This window comes from Humulus lupulus, chromosome 1 (genome assembly GCF_963169125.1).
Source record: "Humulus lupulus chromosome 1, drHumLupu1.1, whole genome shotgun sequence".
Lineage (NCBI taxonomy): Eukaryota > Viridiplantae > Streptophyta > Magnoliopsida > Rosales > Cannabaceae > Humulus > Humulus lupulus.
In genome coordinates, this window is record NC_084793.1 from 300,345,983 (window position 1) to 300,362,569 (window position 16,587).

The window sequence follows — 16,587 nt, forward strand, 5'->3', positions numbered from 1 at the left end:
GGTTGATTGTAATAATTTAGCTAAGCCTAATTGTTTACCAATATTGCATGAAGTGTTGCTTTCTATTTGAAGAGGAAATTTAAATCTCGAATGAGCAGTTCGTCCACCAGGTAATATAGCTGCAGCAACTCTAGAAGAAGTCGTTGCTAGTGCTTTTAAATTTGTAGACCTAACATTAGCAAGAATAGTACGATATAAGTATGTGTTGACACGGTTCTTCGGCAACAAGTAATTAAGAGAAGAAGAGAAAGGGATTAGTACTGAAAGTAGAACCGTCACAGATATGAAATCTTAGAGAATGAACTAGGTGACTCAAGACACGTTTTTTAAGTGGTTCAAAGGTTAAAATCCTTCTACTCCACTAGTCAATATTATTGATATATTCTGGGTATTTGGTTTACAAAGTATATGGCTCTTCAGAGACTATTTTTTCCAACCCCTATAAACTCCCAGGGTCCCCATATTTATAGGAGAAGGCACCTGGAAGTTGGTAGGGAGGTCATCCCGTGACCTTACCATTTGTCATATCAACTCTGTAACATTTATGATTAATTCCTAAACCTGACCCATAAGTGTGGTCTAATCAGTATGTAAGGAGATAATGGGCCGCACGGCCCAACCCAGCCGTGGGTGTCTGAATGCGCACGTTCCTGCTGCGTGTCCGAGAAGTCAGGGGGATATCAGACACGTGATGTCAGATATATGCACGTTTATCTTGCGTGTGTTGACTTTGCAAAGGGTCAGAGATCCATGGCCAGCTCGTACCACAAGCTGCTTCCCTGAACCGGCCTTCAGCCTTCAGGCCTTCTGGTGCCTTCCTCCAGTCTTGGGGGCCCTTGGCGAGCCTTTGAGGATCTCCAGGCTTCAGGTCTTCTGATCCCTCGAGCTAATAAGGTACGATCTGGGAACAGGATCTCTGGCCTGGGGGAGTCCTCGGACTAAACCATGATTAGTCCGAGGCTCGACCTGCTAATCAGCCCGTGGGAAAACCAGGGCGTACACCTGCCCCCCAAGCTCCTGCTCGTGGTATATGACGTCATATATAGAAGACCATAGTAGGGGCTTGTAGACTTTCCCACAACCCTTCACATTCCATTCTTTGTGCAGGCGTCTGATACGTGGAACGTCGTGGGTGGTGACGGTACGTTTTACGAGAACCGCATTTAATGGCCTAGCCTATTTCCCAGCCGTCGTTTCATATTTCGAGTGGAAGGCCTCGGATCCCTCACTAGGGCCATCCAAGAGCCTTCTTCACGTGATCCTTCCCTTATATAAAAAGGGGGTGGCCACCCTACGCACGGGCCATCCCTTCATTCAAAAATTTCCAAAATCTCTTTCCTTCTTCCTTCTCTGACTTTCAGAAGAACGAAACCCTCGACTCTACTGCCACCATTTTCCTTGCTCAAGAAGCTTAGGCGCACGAGTTCCTCCAAAGCTTTGGAAGCTACTGCACCGACGAGGCTCCTACCAACGCAACACTCTCGTTTACCATCCAGCCATATACTGTAAGTTTTCTGACCCTGTTCATTTTGAAAACCTGCCCCTGTAGCTTAGGTAAAAAAATTTACTGTAGCCGCATGCAAGGGTTTTCTGGGTTGCGTGGGTAGGAGGGTGACAGCCCCTTTTAGGCTAGGGCACACTTGTTGTAGGAAACCGCCTTAGAGTATGGGTTTCAAGATGCTTCTTCAGGAACAATTTCTGGTTAGGATCTTTAGGAATTTTGGGTGCAAAACCGGGTAGCTTAGGGGATACGCCTCAAAAGCGGTTTTGCAACGTTCTGCCTGTTGAAACTTCCCCCCCAAGGCAAACTTTTACTCTGAACCCCCTGACACACGAATTCTGAGTAATCTGGGATCTGTTGGGAGCATATGCGCGTGTTCATTGAACCGTGTGGTTCCACTCTCCACGGGCTGGGCTTACCTCAGCTCGTGTAAATAATAATTGCTTCGTCCTTCTGTTTGGGTCGCCTTTTCTAAAGTGTTTTCTTTTGTTCGATAGGTGACCAGATGGCTCCAAAAAGGAATCTGCCTCAGAAGAACGTGGGAAGCTCGGTCTCCCAGAAGGAGAAAGGAAAGGCGGTGATGCCAAGCTCGTCGATCCCCCACTTCGGGCCGGCCGTGGAGAAGCAGGTCGAGGTGGCCCCCGACGCATTCTTTGAGGCGGAGAGAATCGTCTCAAAGATAACCGACCAGGCGAAGATCAAAAAACTCTTCCTCACCCACAACATTCCACTGGGGAAAGCCTCCGTGATTGTCCGACCTGCTGCGGAGGGCGAGCGGAGCTGCACGCCACTCGATGAATCATTCGCGGCCTGGAGCGGTGAACACTTCAAGGCAGGGGCCTTCCTTCCCCTGGATCAGTACTTCGCTGATTTCCTAAATTATGTGGGGCTGGCCCCATTTCAGCTCCCCCCCAACTCCTACCGTCTGCTGGCAGGGTTGAGGTACTTGTTCAAGAAGCAGGAGTGGGAGGTCCCCACTCCTGCGGATATTCTATATTTCTTCTGCCTCAAAGACAGCCCGGACCAGCGGGGGCGAGGTGACGGGTTCTACTACTTAACCCGTTTCCCTAATACGGCGGCGGTCATCGAGCTTCCAAGCCATCCAAATGACTTCAAGGACCAGTTCTTCATGTCAACTGGGTTCCGGAATTGCGAGCACCATTATTTTAACCGCCCTCGTAAGTGGTCCCTGACCTTAGCTCGCCTTTTAAGTGTTTTTTTTTTATTTTAGCTCCTCCCGTATTCCATTCTGATTCCAACCCAATCTTGCAGCCATCTACGCGAGGACCGAGAAGTCTGCGACCCTCGGGGGTCAATATGAAACACTGGCGGGCTTGCCCCCCAGTGAAAAGGACTACCGCGTGCTCGTGACGGACGAGACGATGGTGTTCTGCAAATTGATCTTCCCAAACCAGACTCTAAACCTGAAGAGGCCTCGGGGGTCGCCCCCAGCTCGCGCAAACAGACCTATCACCGTGGAGGAGGTCGCGAAAGAGGAGGACGAAACAGCTGAAGTTCTAATCGTGAGGAATAGAAAGAGGACCTTGGAGGTCGCTCAGGGGATGGACGAGGAGAGGATCCAAACCGGAGCAGCCGCGGGTCCTTCCGGCCAAGGTAACCCTTATTTGTTTAAGAATGTAGATAGGGCCACTGCAGACCCCCGGCTGGTTAGGTTCAATCCTAGGCAGATCGTCCATCGTCACGGGAGGGACCCGGACCTGAATACACTCCTGCTCCATTGTGTTGACCGGCTCGTGCTGGATCACCAAGAGAGTCAGCCTAGGGGTACCGTAGTAGTAGATAACACCCTAGCTTTTAGGTCGATCCTTTTTTAGGAGTATGGGACCAACTTACGCACATGGCCATCACTTCAGAGGGGTGTCTATGCTCCGGGGTTTAGACAGTATGTAGAAGAGTCCAGCCCCGAGTCAGAACCGGACCTAGAACCCGCGCCAGTTCGTGAGATAATTGTCCTAGGCTCTTCCAGCTCGGGGGGTAGGGCTCCCTTAATATTCGTATACTTTTTTGCTTTTAACCTCTGCATGATTGCTAACTTGTAATAACCATGTTTTTGTTTTTGGCAGAAGAGATGTCTCAGCCCGGGGGTAATCTGCGGGGTGTAGTCTTCGGCGGGAATCCCCCTGCAAGGCCAAGGTTGAAAAGGCTCCGAGAGTCCAAGAGCGCGGCCGGGGCCTCCACCAAATCCCCGGCTAAAGAGAAGGAAAATACCCCGCCATCCCAGGTCGAGGGGGCAATCCTTCCTGCTGCCGGAGTAGAACACATGCCCCCGTCGCCCCAGCGATCTCCATCAGCCACCCAAGACGTGGTATTGGAGGTCGGGACTCCGGCTGTGGCAGCCCCGGACGTACGCATCCCGGTCGATCCCCAGGATCTGGGAAAGATCCCAGAAGCATTCTGGGGGACTGTGTATGAGTCGGCGAGCTATGCCATCGGCCGCTTCTACAATCTCAAAGAGAAGGATCTCCGGGCTATCGAAACAACGAGCCCGGTCCGAGTCATAGAGTCTTCGATGGACATGACCCTAACGGTAATCTGCCCCACTCTTTTAAAGCTTTAACACTTACACAATGCCTTGTTTTTCCACTTAGCCAACTTATCCTTCCTTTCTTGCAGGGCATTGCTGCCGTACATCGAGGTATCGCCAGGACCAAGGCTCAGCTCGAGGAGATGGAGGCTGAGCGCCAGGCCGCCCTTCAAGAAGCTCAGGCGGCGAAAGATGCGCTAGCGGCATCGAAGGCCGAGCTAGAGAGGAGCCGCTCAAAGAACCGAGAACTTGAAACCTCCCTTGCCACTTCGCGAACAGATCTCGAGGCAGCGAAGACCGAGGCCCAGGCCGCCTTGGAAGCCGAGCGGGCCATCTCGGAGCAGTCCATGCAGGACCTGTTCTATCACTGTTGGGCCCATAACCCGGATGCTGACTTCTCTTTTATGCCGCCGGACCTCTGGGCTTTTTTGCTGCCGAAGCTCCAAGCTCGCCTAAACAAAGAAGTATCGCCCTCGGAGACTGGGGAAGCCTCTGGCGCGGCGGAGCAGGGCGAGACCGCGACCTCCAAAGGACCAGCTGATGGGGCTTAGGGCATTTCTCCTTATGCATTTTTAATTATTTTTATTTTGTCTTTGTAACCTTTTCATGAGGTGTTTTCACCTCGAGACGATTTACTTGGCAATCTTAACTTATATATATATATTTTTTTATATATAAGCTTAGTTCATGCTAACCATTATTTATGTCCCGAGCTCTTTAAGAAAGAGCCACGACCAATAAACTTAAGTTAACTTCCAAGTTTTATGACCCGGTTAAAACCAGGAACTTATTTTGAAAAATTAGCTCGTGTTAACTTTTATCCATATCCCGAGCTCTTTAAGAAGAACCACGATCAATAAATTTAAGTTAACTTCTAAGTTTTATGACCCGGTTAAAACCAGGAACTTATTTTGAAAACTTAGCTCGTGTTAACTTTTATCCATATCCCGAGCTCTTTAAGAAGAACCACGATCAATAAATTTAAGTTAACTTCTAAGTTTTATGACCCGGTTAAAACCAGGAACTTATTTTGAAAACTTAGTTCGTGCTAACTTTTATCCATATCCCGAGCTCTTTAAGAAGAACCATGATTAATAAATTTAAGTTAACTTCTAAGTTTTATGACCTGGTTAAAACCAGGAACTTATTTTGAAAACTTAGTTCGTGTTAACTTTTATCCATATCCCGAGCTCTTTAAGAAGAACCACGATCAATAGATTTAAATCAACTTCTAAGTTTTATGACCCGGTTAAAACCAGGAACTTATTTTGAAAACTTAGTTCGTGTTAACTTTTATCCATATCCCGAGCTCTTTAAGAAGAACCACGATCAATAGATTTAAATCAACTTCTAAGTTTTATGACCCGGTTATGACCAGGATAGGACTTAGTTCGTGTTAATCCTTATCCATAGATAAGAGTCAACATCTAAGTCGTTAAGGAGACCTGGTTATATCCAGGTACCATATGCCCCCCAAGTAACTGGGAAAGGGTCTTTCGTGGTTACTTTAAAATCACACTTGCAAATAAAAAGAAACATTTGATTCTTATTTATACATAGAAAGTGGCCTTCCAGGACTTACAAGTGGATCATTGATAGTATGTCTTTAAGTGGATGGCATTCCAAGTCCGCGGGATCGCCCCTCCATCAAGTCGAGCTAACTTATAAGTTCCCTCCTTGATGACTTCGATGACCTGGTATGGTCCTTCCCAGTTTGGTCCCAAAACCCCATCTTTGGGATCTTTTCCGGCCAGAAAAACTCTCCTTAGGACCAAATCGCCAACGCTAAAGGCACGTTTTTTGACCTTAGTGTTGAAGTAGCGAGTGATCTTTTGCTGATAATGGGCGAGTTGGAGTTGCGAATCCTCCCGTCTTTCACCAACTAGGTCTAGGGAATGGCATAGGAGTTCGTGGTTCCGATCTTGGTCGTAGGACTGGACTCTATGCGACAGAACTTTAACCTCCACGGGGAGGACTGCTTCACTCCCAAAGGTTAGGGAGAAAGGAGTGTGACCCGTGGGAGTCCGATGCGAGGTCTGGTATGCCCACAGGACCTGGGGGAGCTGGTCTGGCTAGACCCCCTTTGCCTCATCTAGCCTCTTCTTGAGGCTTGCCTTTAGAGTTTTGTTCACAGCCTCGACCTGGCCGTTCGCCTGGGGATAGGCCACGGACGAGAAGCTTTTCACAATTCCGTGCCTTTCACAAAATTCGATGAACAGATCGCTGTCAAATTGGGTGCCGTTGTCGGAGACGATCTTCTTAGGAAGGCCAAATCGACAGATGATGCTTTTCACCACAAAGTCGAGTACTTTCTTCGATGTTATTGTCGCCAATGGCTCTGCTTCGGCCCACTTGGTGAAGTAATCAATGGCTACCACGGCGTAACGGACCCCGCCCTTTCCGGTGGGCAGGGCGCCCACTAGATCTATTCCCCAAACGACAAATGGCCAAGGAGCCGAGATCATTTTTAGCTCGACCGGAGGAGCTCGGGCAACCACAGCGAATCGCTGACACTTGTCGCACCTTTTCACATACGAGATCGAGTCTTTGGACAGAGTCGGCCAATAATAACCTTGCCTGAGAACCTTTAAGGCCAGGCTTTGCCCCCCAGTGTGGTCTCCGCAGAATCCTTCGTGAACTTCCTGCACGATATGAAATCGAGAAAGGGATTAGTACTGAAAGTAGAACCGTCACAGTTATGAAATCTTAGAGAATGAACTAGGTGACTCAAGACACGTTTTTTAAGTGGTTCAAAGGTTAAAATCCTTCTACTCCACTAGTCAATATTATTGATATATTCTGGGTATTTGGTTTACAAAGTATATGGCTCTTCAGAGACTATTTTTTCCAACCCCTATAAACTCCAGGGTCCCCATATTTATAGGAGAAGGCACCTGGAAGTTGGTAGGGAGGTCATCCCGTGACCTTACCATTTGTCATATCAACTCTGTAACATTTATGATTAATTCCTAAACCTGACCCATAAGTGTGGTCTAATCAGTATGTAAGGAGATAATGGGCCGCACGGCCCAACCCAGCCGTGGGTGTCTGAATGCGCACGTTCCTGCTGCGTGTCCGAGAAGTCAGGGGGATATCGGACGCGTGATGTCAGATATATGCACGTTTATCTTGTGTGTGTTGACTTTGCAAAGGGTCAGAGATCCATGGCCACCTCGTACCACGAGCTGCTTCCCTGAACTGGCCTTCAGCCTTCAGGCCTTCTGGTGCCTTCCTCCAGTCTTGGGGGCCCTTGGCGAGCCTTTGAGGATCTCCAGGCTTCAGGTCTTCTGATCCCTCGAGCTAATAAGGTACGATCTGGGAACAGGATCTCTGGCCTGGGGGAGTCCTCGGACTAAACCATGATTAGTCCGAGGCTCGACCTGCTAATCAGCCTGTGGGAAAACCAGGGCGTACAGTATGTCTTACCTGTTCTTCCAGGTCCATCAATAAAGAATATAGTTGGTTCATTTGCAAATATTTTACTTAAAATTAAATTGAATGCATATCTTTGTTGTTCATTTAATTTTGCGACGGCTAATATGTCTTCTTCAACAACATTAATTGTTAATTCCTCATTTATTTCCTTTTGGAGTCTTTGTTCCTCAGATAAATTAAATGTGTAATCTATTAAATGATAATCATTTATACTTTTTCCCATAGACTCAAATATATAACTCAATTGTTCTAATACCTTGTTTTTTATTTCAACAAAGTTATTACTTATTTTCAAAAAATCTTCCGACATAGCATTTTCGAACTTTTCCCATAGTAGTTTTGGATTATCAAGTTGACAATGTATTAATATTTTTGCAAATAAACGACGTAAAGTATATGGTAATTGATATAAAGTAGCTTCTTCAAGGGTTGAAACTATATAATCATCTCCTTTTAATAATCCAAGTGTCAAAGCAGCTTCACGAAATGATGATGATACAATATTATTAACAACTTTTAAATGCTCGAAAGAAGTTGCACCCTTTACATGGTTTAAGAGTAGTCATAAATACTATCTTTCTCCTTCTGTTGGATTTGCTGTAACTATTCTTCCAATAACATTACCTTTTCTTCTTAGAAACCAGTATTTATCTTTATTATTCCAAACATAATGTTCAGAGAATTGTCTATATAATAATGTTTTTGCTGTATCATCAATTTTATTCATATTAAAATATTCTGTGAACATAGATTTTAATGCTAAATCATAGTTGATAACTTTAGTAAGGTCATCATTTTTTTGAAATGTACAAATTGTTTATTCTCAAGTTGTAACTGTAAAGTAATTACAGCAAGATAAATTTCATTTAAAGGAAAACCAAATATCCTCCTTACTACCTCGAGTGGAGATACCCATCTAGCTGATTGAAATTTTTTAATTTCATTTATATTATTAATAGCCTCATTTGTGTTGATATATATTGCAATTTGATCATGACCTTTATATATATTTATATAAATATTTGACAACTTTAACAGAAGAACATATTTCTACATTTATACGACAGTCGAATTTCGCAATTAAATAAGGATTATATGGAACAACCCATTGATTATTTAATTGGTGTCCTCTTATTTTAACCCTTTGATTATCATTTCTTCTTCTATATTTTGGATACTCATTTAAACCGACATAAGTTGCTAGTACATATGGTTTTGGAAAATGATTTTTGCATATACCTTTTCTCGTGCAAACATTAGTTGGATTTAAATCTCTACATAGACCATACATCATATGTTTAACAACCATCGAGTGTAAATGTATATTTTCATTCTTATTTGGTAATTCTGCAGATACAATTTTATCAAAACTTGTTGGATTGGTTAATTTTGAATTTGATTTTAATATAATAAAAAAATGAGCATGTGGAAGACCTCTTTTTTGTAACTCAATAACATAAAGATGTGCAGCTACATCACCAAATATATTTTTTCAAAAAATTTCATGTTTGACTTCTTCTAATTTTGCTTTAAAAATGTGTGTAGTTAAATCAGGTCTTTTTTGTGGAAGCTCATATACTTGTAATTCTTCTTTTATTTCAAGCCAATTAGGATTACATGTCATAGTTGAGAATATATCTGGTTTTCCAAATTGTTGTACTAATGTCATTGCATCCATATATCTTTTTCTCATATCTCTTGGACCACCAAGAAAAAAAGCTGTCAGAACAATTATTTTTCCAATTTTAGAACCTCGTTTTTCTCCAAATTCAATACTATCTATAATTCCTTGATATAAATCAACACAAATATCATCTTGTTTATTTCGTATGAAATCTAATCTTTGAGTTTCAAGTTTAACGTACATATCTACAACATGTTGTTGAAAGAGTCGACCAAATTGTAATAATAATGATTTATCATTTGATCTTATTTGTAACTTATAGCAATAATATTCATGACAAGAAACTACATTTTTTTGTTTCGTCTTTGAAGCTGCCAAATAAAAATAGGAAAAAAAGTTAATATATTAGTTCACTTTTATAATTAAAATTTGTAAAATCATTTATTGGCATATTTGATAAAATTGACAAAATTAATTATGGATGTATTTTCGAAATATATTGTGTGGTATTTTCGAAATGGTTGTTTCTTATTTTTCTGTGAAATGTTTTCTAATTAGATTATTCTATATATGCTAATAAAATAAATATATAATTTCCTATAAAAGAATATATTTTCTTGACTTTTGTATATATGGAAACTATTGATATTTATTTTATTTTCTTGATCTGATTTGTTTGTCTAGAAACCGTGTACAGCTTGAAGAGATAATGAATATATTGTTTCCTTATTTATTTAAGGAAACTGGGTTTAAAAACTGTCGAGGTTCAATGAATCTGTTTGAACGGATTCCCAGTCTGTTTGAACAGATCTCTTTGAACAGATTTTGACTTTCTTTTTTGGGAAGATTTTCCATTTATTGACTGATTGGTTTTTGATTTGTTTTCCACGACCTGAAAGGATTCTAAAGGATATATAGACATCCTTAGGTCTTTGGTTTTCATCATCTCTCTTGGAGTATTATTTTCAAAATATTTTTCAAGTTTTAGAGAGAGATTTTATTGTGTGAAGAACTTGAGTCCAGCAAATTCTTAGTGGTTTATTACAATGTACTTCTGTATTGTTTTCTTTGGGATAATTGTACAAGTTGAACACACTTGGACATCGTTCATCAAGCTTCAGGAGAAGTCTTGCTCGTGAGTCACTTTTCGGGAGGAAGAGTGCAAGTGTTATGATTTGAAGGGAGTTAAAGATCTTAGCACTTCAGAAATTTGATTAGGAGTTTAGATTACAACAGTTGCGACAAATTCAAGAGAGAGTCTTTATTTGTATAAGTCAATTTGGTTTTGTAATCGTTTAGATATTCTTCTAATAAATTTCATTTTTTGGGCGTGGCCCCGTGGACTAGTAGCAATCTGCAAAGATTGCTGATACCACGTATAATTTCGTGTGTTCTTTACTTTATGTTCGTTTTTATCTTCTGTTGATAAACTGTTTAAACATATCTAGATGATTCTAATAGATGATTAAATCAATTAATTGAGACTATCTAGATGATTTTATCCAAGGTACAATGGGGACCATGGGCCTATGAAATCAAGCTCCAATAACTTATCATAAATTTAACAAATAAATTTACTAACTTATTAATTCATCGTGACTCTACTATAGACTCGGAATTGCACTCTTGAATTCATAGAACGCTCTATATCAAATATAGATACGCTATTAATTATCCATTGTTACAACCATAATTGTCACTCAATCCTCTATAGATGGTCTACAATGAGATAGGACTAAAATACCGTTTTACCCATCATTGTATTTTATCCTTAAAACACTTAGTTCCTTGTAAATGATATTTCAGTAAACTAATTTAATTACTGAAATGAGATCTCTATCATTTAACACCTTGAACCAAACTAAAAGGAAACCATCGTTTCACTTCTTCATCAAGCTATAGATGTTCATATCTATGATTAACACTCCCACTCAATTATACTACCGAGTTCCCAAGATGTAAGTATGGGCTAGTCCGTAGGGTAAGCTGGTAACGAACAAGTCAAAGTACTCAAATAATACAATCAGTTAGAATACTAACCACTCAGAATTGAGATTGAATTGACCTATGGTCAACTATATGATATTACTAGAATAGATAATAACATTATGTTTACTTATCTTATCAACTGTCAATATCGGTCCTGTCCGATGTAACAAATACATCTGATCTTATCTACTTTGCTAATATTCTGGAAAGAACATAACACTGTAATGTGTAAGTAGATCATATCGTAGATTGGCAAGTCATTGTAAATCATGTGCACTGACTAATCTTAGGACTAACTTATTTTGAACATATAATCATATTTATATTCCACTGTGATTACGTCACTGTAAATAAGATTAGCTATATGCTCGGGATTTAATAGAAGTTTATATTAAACAAATAATCATGAAAATAAAACATGTGAGCAAAGTTATTGACCAAGTCAAAAAATAATTTCTATTTTTTATTGATAATAAAATGAGATTACAAATAATTTGGGTTTTAATTAGGGCATAAAACCCCAACACGTCCAAGAAAGCCAAGCCTTAATCCCTGAATTTTGCCTCGGATGACATTCCTCTTGAATCCTCATCTGTTCCCACAGATTCAGGAACTGTTCTTGCAGAACTAGCTGCTATTCGAGCCTCTCTTGATTCTTTGGCTGCTCGAGTGATGACAGTTAAAGGACTGCAATGTTCTATTTTGGATGTTGTTAAAGCCTTGTCCAAGGATCCAGCGGTTTAGTTTTCCTTGTTTTTATGTCTTTTGTCATAAGAACATTGATACTTCCTTTTGTCTTAGGATTATTGTCTTTATTTTTGCATTATGTTTCTTTGGCTTCTTTGAAAGACACAAAAGAGGAGAGTAGATACCTCCAAAAACCTGCTTTGTTTGTTGTTTTGTTTAACTCTGGACCTTCTTATTTTGAGGGGGAGTTAAGTCTTAGTTTCTTTATATGTTTGTTATAAGTTAATGCATGTTTGTAGGGGGGTTTTTCTCTTTACTTGTCACTAGCATTTGGGTTGCAGGATTTTGAAATAATTTTGTCTATCAAATTGCCAAATGGGGAGATTGTAAAATCCTTTATTGACATATTTGATAAAATTGACAAAATTAATTATGGATGTATTTTCGAAATATATTGTGTGGTATTTTCAAAATGGTTGTTTCTTGTTTTGCTTTGAAATGTTTTCTAATCAGATTATTTTATATATGCTAATAAAATAAATATATAATTTCCTATAAAAGAAAATCTTTTCTTGACTTTTGTATGTATGGAAATTATTGGTATTTATTTTATTTTCTTGATCTGATTTGTTTGTCTATAAACCGTGTACAACTTGCAGAGATAATGAATATATTGTTTCCTTATTTATTTAAGGAAACTAGGTTTAAAAACTGTCGAGGTTCAATGAATCTATTTGAACGGATTGCCAGTCTGTTTGAACAGATTCTGACTTTCTTTTTTGGAAAGATTTTCCATTTATTGACTGATTGGTTTCTGATTTGTTTTCCACGACCTGAAAGGATTCTTAAAGGGTATATAGACATCCTTAGGTCGTTGGTTTTCATCATCTCTCTTGGAGTATTATTTTCTAAATATTTTTCAAGTTTTAGAGAGAGTTTTTATTGTGTGAAGAACTTGAGTCCAACAAGTTTTTAGTGGTTTATTACAGTGTACTTCTGTATTGTTTTCTTTGGGATAATTGTACAGGTTGAGCACACTTGGACATCGTTCATCAAGCTTCAGGAGGAGTCTTGCTTGTGAGTCACTTTTTGGGAGGAAGATGTCAAGTGTTATGATTTGAAGGGAGTTCAAGATCTTAGCACTTCAGAAATTTGATTAGGAGTTTAGATTACAACAGTTACGACAAATTCCAGAGAGAGTCTTTACTTGTATAAGTCAATTTGGTTTTGTAATCATTTAAATATTCTTCTAATAAATTTCATTCTCTGGGCGTGACCCCATGGACTAGTAGAAATCTGCAAAGATTGATGATACCAAGTATAATTTCATGTGTTCTTTACTTTATGTTCATTTTTATCTTCTGTTGATAAACTGTTTAAACGTATTTAGTTTATGTTCAAACAGTTTCTGTGTCCGTTTAAACATTTACGTAACAGTAAATCAATTAAGTATTTAATTGAATATTTAAGTTGGTAATCATAAAAACGTAGTTTCAAAATTTATTGTAATGATATGAAAAGTATTTATACCTTTAGTTTCATTTTCTATCAATGCATCAATAGATTTAATTTCTCGTAAATTAATTGTTTCTTTACATATGAACGAGTCTGGTTTTTCTATGTTACCTTTTCTAAAAATTTGGCGATGCCAACCAATATCACCAAACGGAAATAATAAAAAATATTGTAATGGATCAAAACAACCAAAATAATATTGTATTCTATGACTATATCCAGAATGCGAGTATACAAGTATGTCACGATTTTGATATTCTTTTGAAGAATCATCATCTAACCAAATTGCAGCAACTTAAGAAACTGAAGGAGATTATAAATTCTTTGATCTAAAGAAGGATCAAATTTAATACAAATTCGATAATTTTGTAAATTGTTTATATATTTAAGGGATCGTAAAAAGGAACAATAAGGATTAATTTCTACATTAATAATTGCTTGTATAATATCTTCATTAAGTTTTGAAGAATAATGTAATCAATTTTAAATTTCATGTTCAGTATCATAAAAATATAAGTATAAATTTGATGGATGTTGATCTGGTGACATAAATTCATTTATATAATGATAGATGTGTCCTTGAACTCGAAACGTATATATTCCTTTAGTATTTTTACTTAAATTTTTATCATAATTAACACTAAATGAGGTAAAAACAAAAGAATTATTATAAGTTCGAATATATTTTTGAAATGCTACTGCGTTTGCTGATGAAAAAGTATATAAATTGTATAAAACCTCAAAGAATATCATTAGTAGTTATACATATTTCTCCGTCGGAACAACAATTTTTTTTTGCTTTCATGGATAAATATTTTTGCATTACAATATTCACAAATAATTGAGTATTTGCATTCTTAAGACCCCCCTTAGTATGTCTGTTATTAACTGTCAGAGCAAAATCAAGCAGAATGTATCAAATTGTAATAAAAAAATATATAATAAAACATATAAATTATCTTTTATATATAAAAAATAATGTTGATTTTCGTACCTTCTTCGGAAATGTTGCTTGTAATTGATGGAATAAAGTAATTTAATTGTTGTTCTTTATCATTACATCCTGAGACGTTTAGTTTATAATTAAATAATAAATTAATTTATGTATACACTTAAATACCAAAAAAAGAAAAAATTCCAAACATATGTTTTTTCTCAAAAAAAATAATAATAATAATATACCTTCGAAATGTGTACTTTCATTACATGTAATTTTATTTGATTGATTTAACACAAAGGTATTAATAATTTTAGTATCAATTTCATTATAATCTTTAATATCAACTTTTGTCTTTTCTTACAGTGCTTTCCAATGCTAACATTTTGTATTGGGCTTATTTTTATTTCATATCATAATATTCCTTCTTTTCTTTTTCTGCACAAGTTCTTTTTCTATTTCGGTCATATTTTGTCATTTTTTTTATAATAATATTTCTTGTACTGTGTTTTATTAAGAATATTTGCACTTGGGATTATTCTATTTTCAATTAGTTTAGTTGGAATTTTATATTTCTCATAAGGAATATTAATTTCAGATAATATAACTTCATCATTAACATTGTGGTTAATTTTATTGGGTATTTTAAAGATATCTGAAATGATTTATTTTTGTATCATAAGCAATTTCTTTCGCATAGCATAATATTCTCTCTGTTTTTTTTTATAAAGCTCCTTTTCAGCTTCACTCATACTGAGCCTTTTTATTTTATATGCCTCTTTATCATTTTTTTTTTTAAAAATTGTATTTTTGACGAACTTGGCTCATCACTTTTATTATGTGAAGTCCTAATATCTGTAGTATTACATAAATTTGAAAAACTATGATCTGATGTATTTTTTACCATTGTTCTTCATTTACAACAATCAAATAAAAGTTTTATTAACCTCTTTCAATGCTAATTCTTCAGGATTCTATTAAAAAAAATTATAAAAAAATACTTCCTAAGTTCTCTTTTCATCAACATCTAATTGATTCAATCAAGAATAGAATCTATCAAGCTAATAAGTATTTTTTTTTGTTTAACCTAACAATAAATGATATGAATGACTCCAATAATACAAAAACTTACACAGTACACATTAAACAAAAAATTAACAGCAATTCAACATAAAATTAATATTATGTAGAAAGAACAATGATCTCTAATTGAGATACTATAAATGCAAAAAAGTGTAATTAAATAGCAAATAAATATAAAATTACTTTAAATTTTGGAGATACAGCAGCAAGCAAATGTTTAATCTCAATAATGAAAGGCCCAAAAAACAAATGGAATGAAAGGCAATAGAGAAAGGAAAACCAAATATAGATAACTTGAGAGAAGGAGAGAAGAGAATATAAGAAAGTAATGTTTATGAGAAATATGATGGAAATATATTATATTTGATTGCTTACATGTTAAGGAATGTAATATAATATATAAAAAAACAAAAATGATAAGAATGGGTAACTTAGTAGATTGGTTTTGTACGTTTGCAGGTTTAATAAATATAAATATTAATTATTTAATATAATAACATGATCATTTATAGGTGTCATAAATATAGAGAGGAAAAACAATGATAGCATAAAGATAAGCACTTATATATTTTATTTGTAGAAATGAGTAAAATGAATTTTTTTGTTTTTATTATTCCTATCCAAATATCCATGCTTCTGTTAAGCTATACATATATAAGAGTAATAATATGTGCACTAAAAATATACACTCAAATATTATACACGATGTAGTACTACTTTTTAAACAGTGAGTCTCAGTTTTGATAAATGTGATTAACTAAGTTAATCTGTCACGTCACTGTGTGTAATGTTTGAGTATATATTCTTCGCAGGAACATCATTATTATTTGAAAACGATTCATTAAACAATTTATGTGCTGATGTATCTAGTAAGTTTTCAGCCACAGCATTAAATAAGACCAAAATAGTGTTTGCAGTTTTGTCAATGACTTTTATTTATATTTTATACCTACATTTTAGAACAATAAATTAGAGAAGAAATAAATAACATAGTTTTTTTTTTAATAATTGGAAGAAAAACTAATATAATTTTATTATATCACAAAAGGATAATTACATTCTTTTTTGCAAGTGTGACACATATAAGCATCATTTGTAGATATAACATTTTTTAAGTAAATTTTGCATGAGATATAGTACCATCCAAATGAGTTGTCTATTTCTATAATTTTGCCTCTTAGAGTAACAATATATTTCTACAATGAAACAACTAGTATCTATTAAAATTATAGCACATAATAAATGAAGAATACAAGAGAAAAGCAAAGGAA